We start from the raw sequence: 22,877 nt of genomic DNA, 5'->3' as shown, positions 1-22,877 counted from the left end.
AGACAAAATGTCGTGCATAAGTCATGATAAACAAGATCATGTTAGAAGAAAGAGGGAAGATACCAACTCATCTGGGCCATGGCTTTAAGGTTTAAATGGTACAACCTTCTCCATTCAGGCTCTTCTGGTGGGGAGTACAGAGTCCTGTAGGTGTGGAGGAGGAAAAAGGAGATAGAAGGCTGCAGGCCTGTCTTGCGGCTTCCAAACACACAATTTGAAACTCACCCCACTTCCTTCTCTGGCCCCTGATAACACATGAAGATTCTTCAACCCAAAAAAACCCTCAAAAGCTGGAGTTGAGTCCCTTAGACACCAAGGTGCAGCCTGCATCCTTGACAAAATGGCTGCATTTTGCCACAGAACTTGCCTTAGGTTCAATGGGATGGCGTTCACAACTTTCTCTCCTGAACAGGGCACGTACACACCAGAGATGTTCAAACGATGTGTTTAAATCACCTTAATAATTCTAATAGCAATAATGATATCAATAATACTAGCTACTAGGTAAGAACTTGAATATATTATCTCATTTGATTCTCAAAAAAGGAAAAAATAAAAAACACAAAACAAAAGTGCAATGTTAAGTATTTCCCCCCATTTTACAGATGATGGAAACCAGGTTAACATAACTCATCCAAAATGACATGGTTTGGAGGTGATGGAGCCCAGAGTAGAATATAGGTTTCTCTGACTCCAAAACTAGCCTTCTTTAGGTAAGAGACAGTGCGGCCTTGAGGAGCATAAACTCCAGCCGTCTCCTCTTGGCTATATGGGGCCACATCTATGAATTCACATTACAAGACCGAGTCTGCAACTCAGGAGAATCTGTGCTTGGAAGCTTCAAACTGAAACTCAAATTCCTGCCTTCTCTCCTAGAGGTCATTTTCCCAGGGATTCTCTAAGGCTATTGCGGAAAAGGAGGAAGAAGCAGGAGGGATTCACAGCTGTAGGCATCAGAGACCCTAGAAAATGACGGCCCGGGAGAGCCATGATCATGCTCCACAAATTGGTACTGATATCTCCGCTTGAGCCCACTTTTAGGCGAGGCACTACAGGGAAGAGGAATGCAGAAAGGCAAGGCTCAGGCCTTTCCTCCAAGGAAGCCAGATTCTCAGTCACTCACCCTATCTGCTTTGGTAGAGGCAGCCATATCTGAGGCAGAGAGAAAGGAAACGCTTCACGAACTTCACGAACTTCACGAACACCAAGGAATCACTGGGTTACTAAGGGTTACCGCCGGCGGCAGCCACACAAAAACTGTCGCACGCTCACACTGGCACAGCCACACAGGGTCACAGAGTCTCACCAACGTGGTGACACAGCGTCAGAGTCACACAGGCTGCAACAATCTCCCCTTAATCACAGACCCATGGTAACGCACTACACCAGATCATGCGTAGGCCTCACACACGTAACCGTCGTAGCAACACAAGACAAAAAGAGACACACGGACACACACACTCGAAGGAGCAGCCTGGTAGACACACCGACGAGCGCACGCCAACAAACCGGACGTACACGTTCTCGCCCGGACAAAGACCGAGAGACAGCACCTCCTCGGCCCACACAGGCTGGCCCCTCTGGAGCTTCAGGTCTCACCGCTTAGCGCCCCAGAACCGGACGAAAACGCACTTACCTGCCTCACGCTGAGAAACGCTAGCCACAGACGCCGCTACGTCACCAGACTGAATCGGGCCGCAGTGGCCCCTGGGAAATGTAGTTGGAGCGGAGGGTGGGGGGAAGAAGGCTGGAAACGCTCAGGTGCGAAGGGCTCTGGGGCTTGTAGTTTAGGAGGGAGACGCCGGTGCTCGGAGAGCTGTAATGCGCGCGAGGGGCGGCCCCGGATACGCCCCAGAGCCAAAGAAGGCCCCGACTCGTCCTCTGATCCGCTGGAAGAACTAGGGCTGGGGTCCCAAGTGCTGCCCTTGCAAAGACAAGGGGCATTGCAGGGAGGCGTGGGACGGAAGGCACCGAAATCAGAAGTGGAAAGGAATAAGCTCCGTTCGGGGGAGTGGAGGAGGTGAGGGGAGGGGGAGTAGGGGTGAGACCGGAAGGAAGGGGTCAAGCCCCAGAGGTGGGAGGATCTTCCTAGGAGAGGAGCGCTCAGGTGATGCTTGTCCAGGGGGACCAACAAGCCAAGTAGCTAGCAGCGCACGTCAATTTTGGTAGCTCATTACATTATAACCGGGCTCAGAGTTGAAAGATAAACTTTGAGAGGCTCATTTTTCCTGGTATCGTTGTTTGTCTCAGGCCAAGCAGAGCAGGAGAAAAAGACTTGTGAGGGCTGCGGAAACAATGAGAATGTCTTCTTGGGTGAGGCGGCTCTTGTCTCCCAAATAGGAAGGAAACCCTTGAGGAAACACTATGCCAGGGCAACCCATAATGCAGGTACAGTCTTTCATGGGTGCTGGACTCCTGGGGGGTTGGTGGAGGGGGGCATCCTGGGGGCTTCCAGCAACAGGGCCCACCAACCTTTATTTACCCCAGGTGCCTCCCAAGGCAAGGCAGTATCTTCCTTTGGCCAACACCCATTATATGCTCAACTTTTCTACAAGAATTAGAGGTATTCAGTGTATATCCTGGGGCCAGAATAAGCTAAATACCTGGATGGATAGGAGAGAAAGGATTTTCCCCTTTATGACACTGAGGAGGAGGGGCTAGCAAAAGGGACCAAGACGAAATGGTGCAGATAGATCATGGTGCTTCCCAACCTTTATCATGGCACAAACAGAAAATGGTAATATTTGTATGGCACACTGGAGTTGTATAAGTTAGGATGTAGATTACACTGATATAATAAAGACCCCAAAATACTGTGACCTAAATATCATACATTTCTCCCTCATGTAAGAGTCTAAGGGTGAGCAGTCCAGGACTGGTGGGATAGCTCTGCCTTCCTGAACAAGTAGTTTCCATCTTTGGGGCAAAGGTGAGTATTAAAATTCTCAATATCTCCCAGGAAATAGGGTAGAGGAAGGGCAGATAAAGCAGGCACAGAAATGATAATCATCCCTTTTGCTCACATCTCATTGGTTGGGTAAGATGGACTTCATAAAAATAAAAATTAACTTTTGTGCATCAAAAGACATTATCAAGAAAGTGAAAAGATAACCAACAGAAAGGGAGAATATTTTGAAATTATATATAAGGGTCTAGTATCCAATATATATAAATAACTTTTTATGACTCAACAACAAAAAGATAAACCCAATTAAAATTTGGGCAAAGGACTTGAATAGACATTTCTCCAAAGAAGATATACAAATGGCCAACAAGCACACAAAACAATGCTTAACATCATTAGTCATTAGGGAAATGCAAATCAAAACCACACGAAGTGCCACTTCACATCCACTAGGATGGCTATAATTCTTAAAAAAGGAAAGTAAGTGTTAGTGAGGATGTGGAAAAACTGGAAACCCTGTATACTGCTGGTGGGAATGTAAAATGCTTCAGCTACTGTAGACAGCAATTTGGCAGTTCCTCAAAAATTTAAGCACAGAATTACCATATGATTCAACAATTCCACTCCTAGGTATATACCCAAAGAACTGAAAACAAGTACAAGTACACACATGTTCACAGCAGCACTGTTCACAATAGCCAAAAGGTGTAAATATACCAAACATCCAACAATGAACAGATAAACAAAATGTGGTACATACATACAGTGGAATATTAGTCAACCATAAAAAAAACTGAAGTACAAATAATGCTTACATGGATGAACCTGCAAAACATTATGCTAAGGAAGCCATATACAAAATGTCACATATCGTGTGATTCCATTTATATGAAATATCCAAAACAAATAAATCCATAGAGGGGGGCTTCCCTGGTGGCGCAGTGGTTGAGAGTCCGCCTGCTGATGCAGGGGACACGGGTTCGTGCCCCGGTCTGGGAGGATCCCACATGCCGCGGAGCGGCTGGGCCCGTGAACCATGGCTGCTGAGCCTGCGCGTCCGGGGCCTGTTCTTCGCAACGGGAGAGGCCACAACAATGAGAGGCCCACATACCGCAAAAAAAAAAAAAAAAAAAAAAAAAAAAAAAAATCCATAGAGAGAGAATGCAGATTAGTGGTTGCCTTAGTGGGGCTGAGGGGAGAATGAGGAGAAACTGCTTAATGGGTAAGGGGTTTACTTTGGAATGATCAAAATGTTTTGGAACTAGACAGGTGGTGGATGAACAGCATTGTGAATGTACTAACTACTACTAAATTGTTCACTTAAAAATGGCTATTTTCATATTATGTAAATTTCACTTCAACAATTTTTAAAATGTGAATGGTGTAAACACTGAAATTAAACAGCAGAGATTTGCAGACTGAGTTTTAAAAACAATACCCAATTGTATGCTCTTCACGAGAAACGCATTTTAAATAGAAAGACACAAATAGGTTAAAAGTAAAAGGATGGGAAAAGATATGCTATGCTAAGACTAATTAAAAGAAAGCTAGAGTGGGCATATTAATATCAGATAAAGTAGGTTTGGGAGCAAAGAATATTGCCAGGGACTAAGAAGTTCATTTTGTAATGATATGGAAATATATTAGTTAAGAGTACATAATAATCCCAAAGGTTTAGGCATTTAATACAAGAACTTCAAAACACATAAAGCAAAAGCTTATAGAACCAAAAAAGAAAAACAGACAAATTCACAATTATAGCCAGAGATGGCAAAACCCCCTCTCTGAAAACAATTGACAAGAGATAGTAGACTTAATATAACAGGTATTAAAAGAATAGGAAATACATAAATGTACCAAACTACATCTGTTTATTTAGTATACGCTTGAGTTGACATTTACAGTAAGTGGGAAAAGTGGATTATTTGTAAATGATGCTGAGAAATGGGGTAGCCATATGGGGGTAAAATGAGATTCTTACCAAAAAACTTAAAATGTAAAGAAATGAAAGCACAGAAGTAAAGGAGAAATCATGTGAAACATTTTAAATGGTCTCAAGATGTAGGCCTTTTAAATATGAATCAAAACTTAAGAGCCTTAAAAGAAAATATTGGTAAATTAGATAACATAAAATCAATTTTGCATGGCAAAAGAGGACTGTAAGCAAATTGAAAAAAAAATACACTGGAAAAAAATTTGCAAATCACATCATAAGGAGTTAACTTCCCTACTATATAAGTAAAAGGTCACTTTCCAATTGAATATTGGGCAAGAAATATAGACAATTCACAGAAAAGAAGCTCAAACCCATTCATAATAAGAAAAGAGCAAATAAAAACTACACTGGGATATGATTTCCCACTTATCAGATTGATGAAGATCCAGTAGTTTAATGGTTTGCCCTAACAGATGAGAAATTTATACTCAAAAGCTCAAAATACATATACTTTCTGAATATACATGTAACAGTTATAAAAATTGATTACATATGAGGCTATAAAGGAAGACTCATTCAATTCCAAAGAATTAATATAAACCTCTAATGTAATAGCATTAGAAACAAATAACAAAAAGATAGCCAAGAATTGTGAGTTAAAGAGGAACCCCTAAAATAAATTACAAAACATGTGGAAATGCATAATGCAACAGCATAGGACAGAAGACAACAATGAAAACGCTAAATGCCAAAACTGTAGGACACAACTTATGTAGTAGAGGGAAACATACAACTTAAGTACATTTTCAGGGAAAACAAAAAACTAAATTCTCAATTCAAAAATGTAGATTTGGAATATACAATGGAATATTACTCAGCCATAAAAAGAAACGAAATTGAGTTATTTGTAGTGAGGTGGGTGGACCTAGAGTCTGTCATACAGAGTGAAGTAAGTCAGAAAGAGAAAAACAAATATCGTATGCTAACACATATATACGGAATCTAAAAAAAAATGCTTTTGAAGAAGCTAGGGGCAGGACAGGAATAAAGACGCAGATGTAGAGAATGGACTTGAGGACATGGGGAGTGGGAAAAGTAAGCTGGGACGAAGTGAGAAAGTGGCATGGACATATATACACTACCAAATATAAAACAGATAGCTAGTGGGAAGCAGCTGCATAGCACAGGGAGATCAGCTTGGTGGCTTTGTGACCATCTAGAGGGGTGGGATAGGGAGGGTGGGAGGGAGACACAAGAGGGAGGAGATATGGGGATATATATATATATATATATGTATAGCTGATTCACTTTGTTATAAAGCGGAAACTAACACACCATTGTAAAGCAATTATACTCCAATAAAGATGTTTAAAAAAAACCCACAAAAATTTAGATTAAGAGGAGAGCACACTCAAAAAAGAATTAAATGAGAAACATAAAGGGCAGAAGAAATCAATAAAGAATTAGGAAAAATAAGAGAAAAGGATAACAAAACCAAGAGATAGGTTTTTTTGAAGATCAATGATCAATAAGTTACATAAACCCCTGTCAAAGCTGATAAAAATAAAAGAGCAAAGATGTAAATGAGAAAATGAGTAAGAATCCAAATGAAGTTAGAATAATTATAAAGAATCTTATGAATGACTATTTGCAAACAAATTTGACAACTTAAACAAAATGAATACATTTCTAGAAAATATAAAATACCAAAGTTGGCACAAGAAACAAAATTTGAATAAATCTGATACACTGAAATAGTATAGAAACATCACCTCAAAAGAAGAAAAAGCCTAAAGCCCAGACGGACTTACAAGTACATTTTAACTAAACTTTTGTAAATAGATTTGATGACCTATTTGATAAGAGATAAACATGGCTAAAAAAATAAAGACCCACTTGATAGAAGGTCCAAATGATGAGGAAGTATAGAGATATAAGCTTCAACTCACCAGTAGTCAATAACAATAATGCAAACTAAAACATTCAAGGAAGATAAATCTTATCAAGTGTTTACAAGGACACAGAGGTGCTCTTGAGGAGAATGTAAATAGTTGCAGCCGTTTTAGAAAGTAATCTGGTTGTACCCCATAACATTGTGCAAAAAAATCCTTTGCACAATATCCTATAGCAAGTAGTCTAACCTAGTTCAGGTCCACAAGGGGACACATACCAGGATGTTCTTTGTGCCAGCCAGGAGTTGTATGCAGAAATGAATAAATTAAAAGTAGTAAACATTTACTATGAATTACTATGCAAATGTTAGAAGCATTGAATAGCATAACAGCACTGTGCACAGAAGAACATGATCAATCCAAAATATGGTACTGAGTAGAAAAAAGTGACACTTTTATAGCATAATACCAATAATATAAATTTCAAACACACAACATGACTTATTTGATAGGGGATATATACACATTTAAGGATGCATACCAAACATAGCTGTGTATGTGCCCATGGGGGATTAGGAATTGGGAACGATGGGGGGAAGAACCAAGAAATGAGTGTTAGACTAAACAATTTTGGTAATATACTAGGAATTGAGGTCCAAAAATATAAATGCAAAATTTAAAAACCAAGAGCCATACCCTTCCTGGCCTCTATTTTAACAGAAGGCAGAGTCCTAACAGCCCCATATATCCCAACAGGGAGCTCTGAAGAGACTCTGGAACTTCAGTTCCCTCTCCAGGATCAGAGAGAAGGGCTAGGAGCACTGCTGTTTTGAGACTCCATACACTGGGAAACAGGACACAGGAGCAGAATTTGCAATTCTGTCTCATATAAGCAGCTGGCTCTCAGGCATGCAATTCAACTTCCTACTTAATTTCATCATTAATAATTGCCATGTTAACTGTTTACATATATTACAGTCAATTAATCCTCACAAAAACATGGAAGGCTGTAATTATTTTAGTTTTACAGATAACCAAACTGAGTCTGAAAGAAGTATAATCACCTTTTCAGGTTCTCCCAACTAAAAGACCTGACATCCATGTGAAGGTCTAATGCCAACAACTATACATGTGCCAGTAATCAAGAGTGGATACTTCCATTACTCTTTCTGGAAGAACATGTGAGAAGTTCCCCCACGCAAATGCCTTAAGAAAGCTGACCAGGAAAGTGACTCATTCTTCTGTCACTAAAGTAGCCTCAACTCATGGCTTCAAGCAATCTGCTTTTCTCTATCATACAATTTATTGTCTCTCTGTCCTGAGCTCTGAGAATAAAGCAGGGTACAGCAAACATTCTAAGAACTAGAATCAATGTGAAATGATGCTCTAAAAAGGAAACATTTTTTCCAGCTGTCTCTAAAAGGGACCCAATCATAATAGCAGTAATTTTGCCCCCAATTCATGTGCAGTCCTAGCATCCAAATACAGTAACTGCTAAAAGGGTACAGGACTCCATGGAAAATTTGCTTCTATCAATACATCACAAAAACCTTTGCATTTGCTCAGGAAGAGATGTCTGAAATACTTTTAAAAAGAAATAAAACTTTCTATTAGGAGGAAGAGAGCAAGTGGAATTTTAACACACCTGAAGCTTAGCCACATTTCCTTTTGGCTCATTTACATCAATCGAGGCAATTTTAAATTATCAATTTTCAAATGGTTGTTTTTTTAACAACGTTATTGAAACAATGTTCACAAATCTTAAAACAACTTCAAGTTTTATAGAGTAATTAATATATATTTCTTATTAAAATGAGCTCTACTGTGGGCCATCTTTTTCTTCTTGGGCAAGAGGAACAATAGAAAATAGAAAATATAGTATATAAGGAAAATGCAATCTTACTTTAGACTCTTTCTCAGGCCCCCAAATCCATCTAGCAAGACCTTTTGCTGAGAAAAATTATTTGAAAACTTCTATTTCTGATTTCCTAACCTCTTTCTGTTCCTGATCAAGGTTCTTGGACTCCTTAACCAATAGAAATTGCTAAGAGGCTAGATGAGAAATTCAGGCAAGGCATTATTGGGACTCATGCTGCAGCACAAGGGAGCGAAAACAAGTAACAGATGCCCTTGCTCGCTGTTGGTGTGTGCGTAGGGGTGTGAGCTGATCCCTAAATGGGGTGAGGGTCAGGCTGGAAGGGTGGCTTAGGTGGTCGGCCCACCTCCTTGGTGGTGCTGTGTGCAGGGATTATGTGCAGTACCCTGATTTTGCCCTCGACACCTCAGAAGTGGCAGTTGGGTTTTTGGTCTTTTTGTATCTTGTTGTTCATAATTTGCCCCAACTGCACATGCATGCAGTTATTTTTAGTCCTATATAGTTTTTTTGTATTCTGTTGCTCCAAGAGACATTTGTCCAGGTGCACGCACTGTAGCAAAGGGTGCCAGGTTCCAGGTCCCAGCCTGTTCAAAAGTATATGCTTGTTTTCTCCCTCCCTAAATTTCTTGGAAGGTAGCTAACTTCATGACTTTGGACAGAAAACATTTAGGATGGGTCTGGAATATCCTATTATTGCCAGAAAGTAAAGTTGCTTGCAGAGATGTCAGGGCAGCAGTGCTGAAGGGAGCAAGGAGTTACCTTAAAGTAGAATGGCTAAATTCTGATAATTTGAGCATCAATATATATATATATATTATAATTAAAATGTGTTAAGACTGTAGAAGGCCATGAGTTCATGAAACTAAAAGGAAAAATGTTAAAATGCAACACACAAATACAGAGGCATAATAAAATGAGAAAGAATTTAGTAAGAACAGTATAAAACATATATATACACACACATACATATACATATATGCATTTCCTTTCTGTTAGGTAGATAAGGGCTATACATGTGTATATGTGTGTACGTGTATATGTAGCATGAATAGACAGATCTCTCATCTCTCCCAGGTCTTTAATCAAAAGTTAACTTCAAAAGAGGCCTTCGCTGGCCACACAATCTAAAATATCAACCTGGTCACCCAGCTCTTCCTTCATCTTTTTCTCCTTAGAAGTTACTCTCTTACATAGTATATGTTTTACTTATAAATATTTTTTATTGTCTATCTTCTTCACTAGAAATTAGCTCTATGAAGGCAAGGATTTTTGTCTGTTTAACTCACAACTGTTACCTCCAAAGCCTGGATTAGAACAAAGCCTGCAACAGAGTAGGTGCTCAATACAAAAATTTTAAATAAAACACATACACATAAACACACAAATACAAACCTTCTACTTAAACAAGAGTAAATAAAGAAAACTCTTCTATATGACAAGCAAAAACTGCATAAACTGTTAACAAGGCAGAAAGATATGTTCAGCACAATAACCAGATTAAAAAAGAAATCCAAAAATTCATTGCCATTGATCACACTCAACCAAGTGGAAAAGGTTTAACCAGTGCACCCTAAATGGATTAGTTCATGTCCTAAAGATAATTAACTAAACAGATTCAAACTCTTATCTCTTAGGATAGGAAATCTCTAGCTGGTCCTAATATCTATAACATACTAATAAAGCATGAGTTTTTAATAATGCTAAAAGATCAAGTCAATATATCACAATAAGACAATGGATTGTATAGTTGCAGATAAACAAAATTTAGGTACCTCATTGTGAGGAGAAACATCAGATTGTAAAGTACAAACACCTGTGCTAAAGGCATGGGTGTAACAGATTTTATCAACATTACAAGTGAAGTTTAACTGTAAAAACAGAATCAGTGGCTTGGGTTTATATCACCTTGGAGGGAGACATCAGGTGCCATACTTAGATCAAGAATCAATTAGTGAACAACTCACTCATCACTGGTCTGAGTCATTATTTTTTTTCCTTTAAGCTTAGTAAGTTTAGAGTAACCCTGAGGAGCTTTCTGATGTAAGTTATAACTAAACCCTTAGAACATATTCAGATAAGTGTTCCTATACCTCCAGAAAATATGAGAGAATAAAGGAATGATTACATTAATTTAGCTTATTATTATTAATATATTTTAGATTAGATATAATGCAAGTTTGGCAGTATTTTAAAACCTTATATTTGTTTCTGTTCAAGGTTTGAAGTATTCAATTATACTAGATCTGTAATTTAAGTTGTTCAAAGGAAATTTGTCTTAATGTTTAAGAAAAATAATTTTCAGATTTTTATTAGATATAAGTATAAATTGACTATTAAATTATATTAGTAGTCATTGTTTTGCTCCACGCACATATATACACATGTAAATCCTTCACTTTTTCATAATTCATTTGTCCTGGTCTGTTTTTATAGATGCTCTCCAGACAATGCCCAAGATTATAACTGGTTCTAACTGTTCAAAGTGGCAACGTCTCCATATTAAAGTTTACCTTCGTATATACACTCAGATAAAACAGGAATATACTGCCCCACACCCTCCTGTTCCTCATTACTCTGAATAGTAATGATTTATACTCAAAAAATTTTAGGCTCCAACTGCTTTACTTTAACCATTAGTTGAAAATGGCTCATTTTGTCTGCCAGCGATGTCTTGTCTAATATGTCTAGTTCCACAGAAGTTACCCATAAACTTCTTAAACCAAGTTTACAACCCACCCACAAAAGAAGACCTCATTTACAATTCTATGTTATTCTATCACACGATATGTTTAAACCCACGCTGAAAGTAGAAAATCAAATAATTCCTTTAAGATGAAGAGCCATTCATTAAACTGATGGGTCCATTATTCTCTTAGTTGGCCAATCTTTCTTTAAAGGTCTATAGTGAGTCACTGCCACAAATGATTTTAATTCCCTATGAGAAAGGCTGGTAATAAGTTTTACTAAGTGAATTTTTAAAAATTCTTCCTTATTGTGAAACAGACTAATGAATACTAAATTAGTTTTTATCAACAAATAAAATGTAACAATCTCTCAGCTTTATGAAGGCTGCGTATTTAACTTTCATATACTTGTTATGAGGCTTATCCTCAGGATAAACAATTATGCCATATAAAAGATTAAGGCTTTCTCACATGTGTAGCAAACATGGGGTGTATGAGTCAGGGCTCTGATTCCAAGAGGCAAAAACCCAAGTCAAATTAACATAAGCAGAAAAAAGAAAATTTATTGGATCACAAAAATGAAAAAGTAAAAGATGGTGTAGACTTCAAACATGACTGGATCCAGAAGATCAAACAGCATCCTCAGATTTCTGTCTCTGACCTCAGTTTTCCTTTGCGTTAGATTTATCCCAGGAAGGTTTTCTTCATGTGGTGGCAAAAAGGCTACTGGTGAGTTTTTAACCTTACTAAATCCTTGAAACTTGCAATTCTGGGGTGGGGGAAAAAATCTTTTCTTACTACCCATAACAGTAACCCCCTAGGACTCTACTGGTCTAGACAGGGCCATTTGTAAATCCCTTATCTATCATGAGGTTGAAGAAAATAATTGGCCTGCCTATGACCAATCTACTGCTCTCCCCGATTAAACAATTTCATCAGAATTATATGCATTGAGGGTGAGGTAAGTCTCAAATAGGGTACAGAACAGATCCAAAAGTAACAGATGTCTACTACTCAGGCTATTTCAAATAAGGGATGCTCATGAACTGAAGGCTTCTCCATAGGTACTACATTCATAGAATTACTAACTGAAGAACTCACTGATATTTATTTAATAAGGACTGAATGGTGACTAAATGTTTTCTTTCTTATACTTGTTATACATAATCAGAGAGTTTCTCTATTATGAATTTTCTGATGTCGTCGAAGAGCTGAAGCACAGCTAAAATTGTTCCCACATTCATTACAGTTATAGGGTTTTTCTCCAGCATGAATTCTCTGGTGTAGCCTAAGGGACAAGATCTGATGGAAAGCCTTCCCACATTCATTACATTCATAAGGTTTCTCTCCAGTATGAATTCTCTGATGTTGATTAAGGTATGAGCCACAACTGAAGGCCTTCCCACATTTGTTACATTCATAGGGTTTCTCTCCTGCATGACTTCTCTTATGATGAATTAGAACTAAAGCATCACTGAAGGCTTTCCCACATTTACTGCATTCAAAAGGTCTCTCTCCAGTATGAATTCTATGATGTCGATTAAGTTGTGAGTCAGTCCTAAAAAACTTCCCACATTTGATGCACTCATAGGGCTTTTCACCAGTGTGAATTCTCTGATGTTGATTAAGGTGTGAGCGATAGCCAAAGGTCTTTCCACATTCATTACATTTAAAGGGTTTCTCTCCTGTGTGAATTCTTTGATGCAGAGTAAGGGCTATGCGTCTGCTGAAGGCTTTTCCACATTGATTACATTCATAGGGTTTCTCTCCAGTGTGAATTCTCTGATGTTGATTAAGGTGTGCACTCTGTCTGAAGGCTTTGTTACATTCCTTACATTCATATGGTTTCTCTCCTGTGTGAATTCTCTGATGTTCCACAAGGAAGGCATAACGGCTAAAGGCCTTCCCACATTGACCGCATGCAAAGGGTTTCTCTCCAGTGTGGATTCTCTGATGTTGAGCAAGGTGTGCACTCTGTCTGAAAGCTTTGTTACATTCCTTACATTCATATGGTTTCTCCCCAGTATGAGCTCTCTGATGCTCACTGAGAAAGAAGTCATGGCTAAAGGCTTTTCCACAGTCATTGCATGCATATGGTTTCTCTCTACTGTGAATCCTCTGAGGTTGAGTAAAGAATGAATAACAGCTAAAGGCAGCACCACATTCAACATATCCATGGGATAATTTTCCAAGATGAGTTGTGTGATGTTGAGTAAGTAATGAGTGGAAACTTAAGAGATCTGAAAAATCATTACTTTTGTAACGTTTCTCCCCAGGAGGAATTTCTGCATCTTTACTAAGGTATGTACTCTGGTTGAATTCTTCACATTCATTACCTATCAAAGATTCCTTCTCAGCATGTAGTCTTTTATGTTCAGTTAGAACTGAAATTGGGGGGAACATTTTATCATAAATATCAAACTTATGTACTTGCTCTACTGTGGGAACTCTCTGTTGTGTTAAAAGTACTGAGTTCAAGAAAACATTTCTCTCAGAATTATTATATTCATTGTCTCTTTTCATGGCAGAGATTTCCTTAAGAGTTTTCACTTGCCTGAAGTGACTCTCCTGATTTCCCTGATGCTGCTCAAATTCACCCTCATATTTCCAGGCTTCTCTGAAACTGGAGGATTCAAGGCCATAACTTGTAAGTCTTTCCATTATCATCCCCTGGGATATTTCCTCTTCATCAATGTACCATTTTGGAGATAATGCCTTGATTTCATACAAAGAGTCCCATTCTGAAAAATATCAAGAAAGCAAATGTCTCCTTTTTACCTTTCCAAGGAGAAAGAAAACTGTTATAGAAGAAATTAAAGAATTTACTTGGGGGAAAGAGGGGAGAAAGTCATGGTTCTGACTTTTTTTATCAAGTTACATTCCTGTCAGCAACATGAAATATGTCTTCGAACTCATTCACACTGGCTAACATCATTCTAAAAATATTTGCCCTTACCTCATTATTGTTTTAATTTGCAATTCTATGATTATAAAATTGAGCATTTTCATATATATTTATGTACCTTTTATATATTTTGTGGTTTCTTCTTTGGTGAATTCCTTATTCAAGTACTTGGCATATATTTTAATTATACTGGCATTTCTTTTAAGTGGTTTACAGAAGTTATTATAAATTTAAGACATTAAGGTTTTATGAGCATTTTTCTCCCTCAAATCACCTGTCATCTTCATTTATAATTTTATTGTCACATGTCATCTTGATTTATAATGCTTCTGATAAAATTTTTAAAAAATTTGTATGAACTCAAATCTTTCAATTTTTCCATTATAGAGCCTGGCCTTTATGTCATTTTAAGAAAGACTTTCCAAAACCCAATATTATACAAATATTATCCTTAAATTTTAAGAAAATCTTTTTACAACACTAATTTGAAAAACTACCTTTATCTAATACTAAATTCTCATATATACATGGGTGTATTTTTGTACATTCTTCACTGTTCCACTGATCTATTTCACTGTTCTTATATCATACCAATCTCATGGATAACAGGCAAAATTCTTAAATACTAAAAATTGAATCAAGCAGTATATTAAATAAATAATATACATGATGAAGTATGCAATTCAGAAATACAAAAATTGTTCATCAATAGGAAATCCTTAACAATATTATTATATTATTCTCTATACTTTCCTATATTTTTAACCTCATCAGTAAAAAAAGAAAAAAATATTACCAGAAATAAAAACTTGACTCTCCATCCTGACAGAGAACATATCTACCAGGAAAAAGTGACCCAAAATGGTCAAGACTAAAACATGTCCTGATAAAATGACTTTAAAATGAAAGGTGAGCCATGGCTGCTGAGCCTGCGCGTCCGGAGCCTGTGCTCCACAACGGGAGAGGCCACAACAGTGAGAGGCCCGCGTACCACCAAAAAAAAAAAAAGAAAAAATTGTGAGAGCTAAATCTGTTTTTCTACAGTGAGAAACATGATGTTCCAGATGTATAGAATACCTGGATAAAATGAGAAAGCTACACATTATGCTGGTCGTTTCAGGGAGTGGGAAAGGATGGCAAGTTGTAAAATATTATGTTTTCCTTTAATCTTTTTAAATTTCACTTGTTACAAAGAACTTGAATTATAATTGTACTTTAAAAAAGTAACAATGGAAATTTAAAGGAAAAAAATATATTGTGTGTTTAATTACATTTCATAGAATTATTTTATTATCCCTGAATCATAGTTCTGTTAGTACACCAGTATAGAGATTATTGCCTAATATTTAGGTGAGAACCATTTCCTTTTGTTTTTGAGAATAATTCTGTAAAATCATTTCCAGTAATGGCACTCTTCCCCAAATCAAAGGTTTAACAAGGGAGATGCAAGCAGAATAATCATGAAAACACAAAGCAATACAACAGCAACAAAAAATTTCTAACTTCCAATAACAGCTCAATTTAGAAGAGGGTTTATGTCTTCAGAACAAAAGCATTCCTCCTTGACTTTCTAACCAGTCAAAATCTGTGTATTCTACAGAAAATCTGTGATGTTATTCCCATAAAACTACCCTTTACTGCTTCTGCCTCCATTAGATTTCCTAAGCACTAGTATTTTAATGTACAGGTTTAAAACAAAATCCTAATGTGATTTATTTATTATGTGTGTGTTCTTTCTCTAATCCTAGTGTCTAAAGTCTTCTCCATGGCTGGACCCCGAATAATATACCTTTACGTGCTAAGTGATATCTGGAGAGTGGGAGAGGTTTAATAAATACCCTAACCCTAAAGCGTACCCTAACCCGTACCCTGACCTGTACCCTAACCCTAACCCATACCCTAACCCTAACTGGTACCCTAACCGTAACCCATACCCTAACCCTAAACCATACCCTAACCCTAACCTGTAGCCATACCCTAACCTGTACCCATCTAGGAGATCAGAACAAAATATAAAGGCACTTATACATAAAGGGAAAGTATCAAGCTGGCATCAGACTTCTTTGTAACAACATTCAACACCAATACTATACTATAAGCAACTTAAGGAAAGAATGGCTAATTATGAACAAGGTAGAGCATAGGGGGACATTGTTTGCATGAACTCTTTTTGAGGAAACTGCTAGAGAGCAGATTTCAGCCAATCCAGAGATGTCCAGAGAAATTTAAGCAAAATGACCTAGTGGAAAGCACTAAATATATATAACTACAGAATTAAGACAAAAGGAAAGGCTGGGATAAATGTGACACAAGAGCATGTAAATATAATATGCCTGGACAATGTAAAAAGCATACAAGTAACAAAATTTGGGAAAAGAAGGTGGGGGGTATAATAAGGCTACTTATTGACGCATCTGTAAGAGGTAAAAAAATCAAAGGCTAGTTTTTAAAGCTGACCAATCAAGTAATAGAAGGAATAAATACTGTCTAAAGAAACAGGGCACTATAACCGTGAAGGCACTAGAACAAAAGAAGAATCTTCCTAATTATTATAAAAACTATAGTATTACACGACCAAAAAAAAAAAGCCTAGGAAAACAGACAAGCTAAAGTCTTTTTTAAAAACTGTAAAAATCGAAAATATAACACAAAACAATGTACAGAATTAAGCCCAAACATATCAAAACCATGGTTGGACTTTCACCTATTAAACTGAAATGGTATCCAGATTGGTTCACAAAGCAAAACGCAATTATATACTGCATATAAAGGTCACGTTTAAAACAAGGTGATTTTACAAAGTTGAAAATAAACAGATGATAAAGGCCCTAAAGAAAGCATAAAAAGGCAAGAAACAGATTCTCCCCGAGGGCCTTCAGAAGGAAGGCAGGCTGCCAACATCTTGATTTTAGCCCTGTAAGACCCATTTTGAACTTCTGACCTGGATCCAGAGCTATACGATAATAAATCTGTGTTGCTTTCAGCCACTAAATTTGTGGTAATTTGTTATAGCAGCCATAAGAAATTAATACAAAAAGCAGACAGGTACAACCTTTTTGGGGAGGAATTTGGCAATTCCTAAACTACATATGCACTTACTTAGCAATCCTACATCTATGAAACAACCCTGAAAATAAAGCCTCAACAACAGGAACATACATATTTACAAGGTTATTTATTGAAGCATTGTCTGTAATTGTAAACTACTGCAAACATCCTAAGTGTTCACACATTATAGAGTATTCAATAAATTACCATAACATCCACAGAATGGAGTATTCTGCAGCTGTTAGAAAAATGAGGAAGCTCTCCGTGAACTCATATGGAGGGATCTCCTGTACAGCTGACCCCCGAACAATGCAGGTGCTATGGGTATAACTTTACAGTCAGCCCTCCGAATCTGCAGTTCAGCATCCATGGATTCAACCTACCTCAGATCGTGTAGTAAGTATTTATTGAAAAAATTCACATATAAGTGGACCCTCGCAGTTCAAACCATGTCGTTATAGCTAAGTGAAAAGAGCAAATGCAAATCTACAGGTATATCTGCTCATTTGTGCAAAAGAAACATAAAAAGGACAAACCTGAAAATACAGACTGGTGATCTACAAGGGGTGGGTAAGAAAGGGGCAGGAAGAAGTAGGCAACAGAAACAAGACAGTAAGGATGAGGAGGGAGCAACACTTTTCTGAGGATACATTCTTGTAAAGGTCTGATTCTTAGGAGCATAGTAATGTTTCAGATTCAAAAAAAAAAAAAGTAAAATCAACCAGGATGTAGTAGGAATCAACAGAAACAAATGAACCTAGAAGAACTAACCTAAGTAACTCTGGAAAATAGTTTTTGACTGAATACTTAAGACTAAAAAAGTACATTTGTACCTAAATACAAATAATGTAATCTACTTAGTAAATTTATTTCCCACAGAGGAATAGGTTAGAAATTCTGAAACTACTTTGTGTGTACACTTAAATGGAGGAAATAATTAAACACTTTGCTTCTCACTGTCAGGAGAAGAAATTACAAATAAGTAAAGGACAAAGGCTATGATAAACCCTGTGGAGGGTAGGACTAAAATCAAGGTATCAATATAAACCAGTAATTTAATATATTAAAAAAATAAAGGCAGAAATAAATATAGAAGTGTGTGTCTGTCTAAAAGTGTGTGTTGGTATACATACATATATTTTCCAGCTCAATCTGCTGTGAGGGCCTAGAAGAAATCACTTCCAGTAGCAATAAGTACACCTAGTACCCAGACCTTGGCTTCTAAACATCATTTCCCAATAAAAGGAACCAGAGCTCCTTGGAGAAGTGGTTGATTCAAGGCTGGGGAAAGGAAAACAAGATGAACCTGGAACACCTGGAACCACAAAGTGGGGCATGTTAAAAGGTCACAGGAACCAACTTGAGGAAGATCTCAATGGTCAAAGCTGGAACACTTTGAGCAACAAAATAATGATACAGTAGTTTTAACTCATAGGAAACCCCCCCATCATTCCATAAATATGAAGAAATATTTTAATATATAAACAAATGGGAGAGATGAAACAGCTCTTCCAGACAGAACAATCCTAGTTAATATGTGTAAATAAAAGAAGGAAATAAAAATGTCAACATTAGGTCAATACCACAACAGTGGTAATTGTTGCAGACAAGATCCAACAGGGCCGTGGATGCTAAAATTAGTGGGCAAAAGTTTCAGAAGAAACTGAATAGTATCAAGTATATTCCCCAAATATTTATTAATTATAAATAGAAAAATAGTAACTTTACAATGGAGAAACCAGGCAGATACCACCTTCACCAAGTGATGAAAATTAACATCACTGATAATAAGATATATGAATATTATCAATCCTTTGGTATGATGCACTCACTGAGAAGGATACAACATTATTTCTGTGGCACTCTTTTCAAAAATGCACTACCTCAATCTAATCATGAGAAAACGTTAGATAAACCCAAATAGAATGCAAGCAAATGTAATGAGCCATTTGTCTAGAGTGAAGCATATCTGAAGACTCTGGAGAGATTTCTCCAAGAAGGTAAAATCAACAGATAACCTAATGTGTCTGAGTGTCTTAAGAGATTTAAACAATTGATCGGGAGTTAAGAATTGAGTTAGGAATATGTATATAGAAAAATAAGGAAAAAAACAGACAAAACCCCAGATAATTATTAATGCCAAGAAAAATAAAAAGTACAGAAAAAGTAATCTTGGTATATGCACAGCACAGCTATGACTAGCACTTAATAGCCATAATAATGTAAACACTGAACAGTGGTTCAATAAAAATTAAGATATTGGTATGGGACCTAATCAAACTTACAAGCTTTTGCACAGCAAAGGAAACCATAAAAAAAACCCAAAAGACAACCTATGGAATGGGAGAAAATGTTTGCAAATGATGTGACAAGGGCTTAATCTCCAAAATATACAAACAGCTCATGCAACTCAACAACAAAAAAACAAACAACTCACTCGAAAAATGGGCAGAAGACCTTAACAGACATTTCTCCAAAGAAGACATACAGATGGCAAGCAGGCTCATGAAACGATGTTCAACATCACTAATTATTAGAGAAATGCAAATCAAAACTACAATGAGGTACCACCTCACAACGGTCAGAATGGCCATCATTAAAAAGTCTACAAATAACAAATGCTGGAGAAGGTGTGGAGAAAAGGGAACCCTCCTACACTGCTGGTGGGAATGTAAGTTGGTGCAGCCACTATGGAAAACAGTACGGAGGTTCCTCAGAAAACTAAAAATAGAATTACCATATGATCCAGCAATCCCATTCCTGGGCATATACCTGGACAAAACTATAATTCAAAAAGATAAATGCACCCTCATATTCATAGCAGCACTATTCACAATAGCCAAGACATGGAAACAACCTAAATGTCCATCTACAGATGAAAGGATAAAGAAGATGTGGTACACACACACACACACACACACATATACACAATGGAATACTACACAGCCATAAAAATGAACGAAATAATGCTATTTGCAGCAACATGGATGCAACTAAGAGATTACCATAATAAGTCATAAAGAGAAAGACAAATACCATATCACTTATGTGTGGAATCTAAAATATGGCACAAATGAACCTATCTACAAAACAGCAACAGACTCAGACATAGAGAACAGACTTGTGGTTGCCAAGAGGGAGGGGGTGGGGGAGGGAAGAACTGGGAGTGTGGGATTAGCAGATGTAAACTATTATATACAGGATGGATAAACAACAAGGTCCTACTTATAGCACAGGGAACTATATTCAATATCCTGTGATAAACCATAATGGAAAAGAATATTTAAAAAAAAGAATGTCCATATTGTATAACTGAGTCACTTTGCTGTACAGCAGAGATTGGCACAATGTGGTAAATCAACTACACTTCAATTAAAAAAATAAATAAAACTTAAAAAATTATGATATCAGTGAGATAGGAAGACAGAAATTGTGTGTGTGCACATGCATGCTCACACACGTTGGATTCAGGATAAGAAAGTACTAAATTCTTATTTTCTTAGTGAAGATATTGGATGAGGTCTAAACCTGAAAAAAACAATCAAGAAATAGCAACATAAACATATTTATTGGAGACATGAAGGAAACACCAAAAGAAGCTGCAAAAGTAAAGAAAGTGGATCCCTCTAGGGAGAGGGAAACTGGGAAGCAGGGCAAGAGACCTCCTTTTTTAAAGGAATAAGCCTTATAAAACAACTTGTCTCTTCAACCAATGTGCATGCATAACTTTGATAATAACTTTGATAAAAATAAAAACTCTAAAAAGAATCTAGAAACGTATATAACTCTGTCCATAAAGGGGAAAGAAGAACTTAAAAGGAACAAGATTCAGGGTATAGGTAGAAATATTCTTGAGAATATAACTTGATAGAAATAGAGAGGAAATGACCCCCTGAAGCCCAGGACAGCCTCCTCAAATGCAGGGCAGTCTTCTTATGACCACTTGGGCTGTCACCTTACAACAGCCCTCCCTGTTCCCCGTCACTCACCTGCATATTGACCATCTGACATCTCTCTCTCCACCATGCAAGGATCCTTCCCTTGCTCCAATAAGGAGATCATGTTGGGCTTAGAAATGGAAAGTCCTGTTTACAGGAGAAGAAAAATGAGAGCCAGCAAGACAGACAGATAGATAAACAAATCAACTTGCTATTGCTCTTCCAGACTCAGACTCAATCTCTTGGTCATTAGGCAAGAAAGGACATTAGAGGAAGGGCCAGAGAATGGAATGATGCTTGAATGGAGAATGAGAAAGACAAAGCTTCTTTCATAGCAGCCGTTCTCAAAGTACTAGAGCAGAAGAACCATCACCTAGGAACTTATTAGAAATGAAAATTCTCAGGCTGCCCCAACCAGACCTACTGAATCAGAAGGCACAGTGGTTCTCAAATTTTAATGGGCATCAGAACCACTTGGAGGGCTCATTAAAACCCAGATTATTAGGCCTATTCCCAGATTCTGTAGGTCTATAGTGGGACCCCATAATTGGCAATTAAAAAAATTCCCATGCCATACTAATGCTGCTATCCCAAACCATCATTCTAGAGCAAAGGGAACTATACTCATTTATAACTCTATGAAACTACTTTGAATAATTTCCTGGGAATACGAAGTAGAAATCCAGCTAAGCATTTAAGATGACCTAGATATTCCCAATGGAGGAAGCAAACCTCATAGGGAAGATTTGAATTATGGGGGATACATATCCTTACCAAGCCATACCAAGTTCCTGTAGTTCTCCAACATGACATCTCTGTACAAATCCTTCTGAGATGAGTCCAGCCATTCCCACTCCTCTTGGGAAAAATTTAGAGCCACATCCCTGAAGGTCACCAAACCCTGAAATTTTTTAAAAGATGCTGTTTGCCAAGTACTCCCATACGGTCCTAGCATCTTCCTCAGTCTCTCTCAGAAGAATTTAACTCAGTTGATCATCTCCTTTTTTTTTTTTTTACAACTTTATTGGAGTATAATTGCTTCACAATGGTGTATTAGCTTCTGCTCTACAACAAAGCGAATCAGTTATACATATACATCTGTTCCCATATCCCTTCCCTCGATCATCTCCTTGAAATGCTTTCTACTATTGACTCACGGGACCCACACTCTCCTGGTTTTCCTTCTACATCAGTCCTTCTTAGTCTCTTTTGCTGGTTCCTCCTCTTCTCGTCAGCCTCTTATATTGAATGCCTTAAGCTCAGTCCTTGGACCTCTTTCCTATCTACATTCGCCACAACCCTACCCTCAAGATAATCTCATCCTGTCCCGTGGCTTTAAATACACTAATGACTCTCAAATTCACATCTCCAGTCCTGAATTCTAGATATATAATCAATACTTTACTTGGATATCCAACAGGTCTCTCGAATTTAATATATCTAGAACTCAATTCTTGATTCTTATCTCATCCCACCCTGTCTTCCCATCTCAGTAAATGGCATGACCATTTACACAATTGCCCAGGTCAAAAATCTTTGTAGTCATTCATGATTTCTTTCTTCCTCTCATACTCCACAACCAATCCCTGATCAAATCCCATATTTTCTATCTCCAGTATACACCCAGAATCTCACCAGCTCCAATGCCACCACCATGGTCCAGGCAGCTATCACCTCCCACCTGGATTACTGC

Source organism: Hyperoodon ampullatus, assembly GCF_949752795.1.
Source record: "Hyperoodon ampullatus genome assembly, chromosome: 18".
NCBI classification, from domain to species: domain Eukaryota; kingdom Metazoa; phylum Chordata; class Mammalia; order Artiodactyla; family Ziphiidae; genus Hyperoodon; species Hyperoodon ampullatus.
This window is presented reverse-complemented; position numbering follows the sequence as displayed.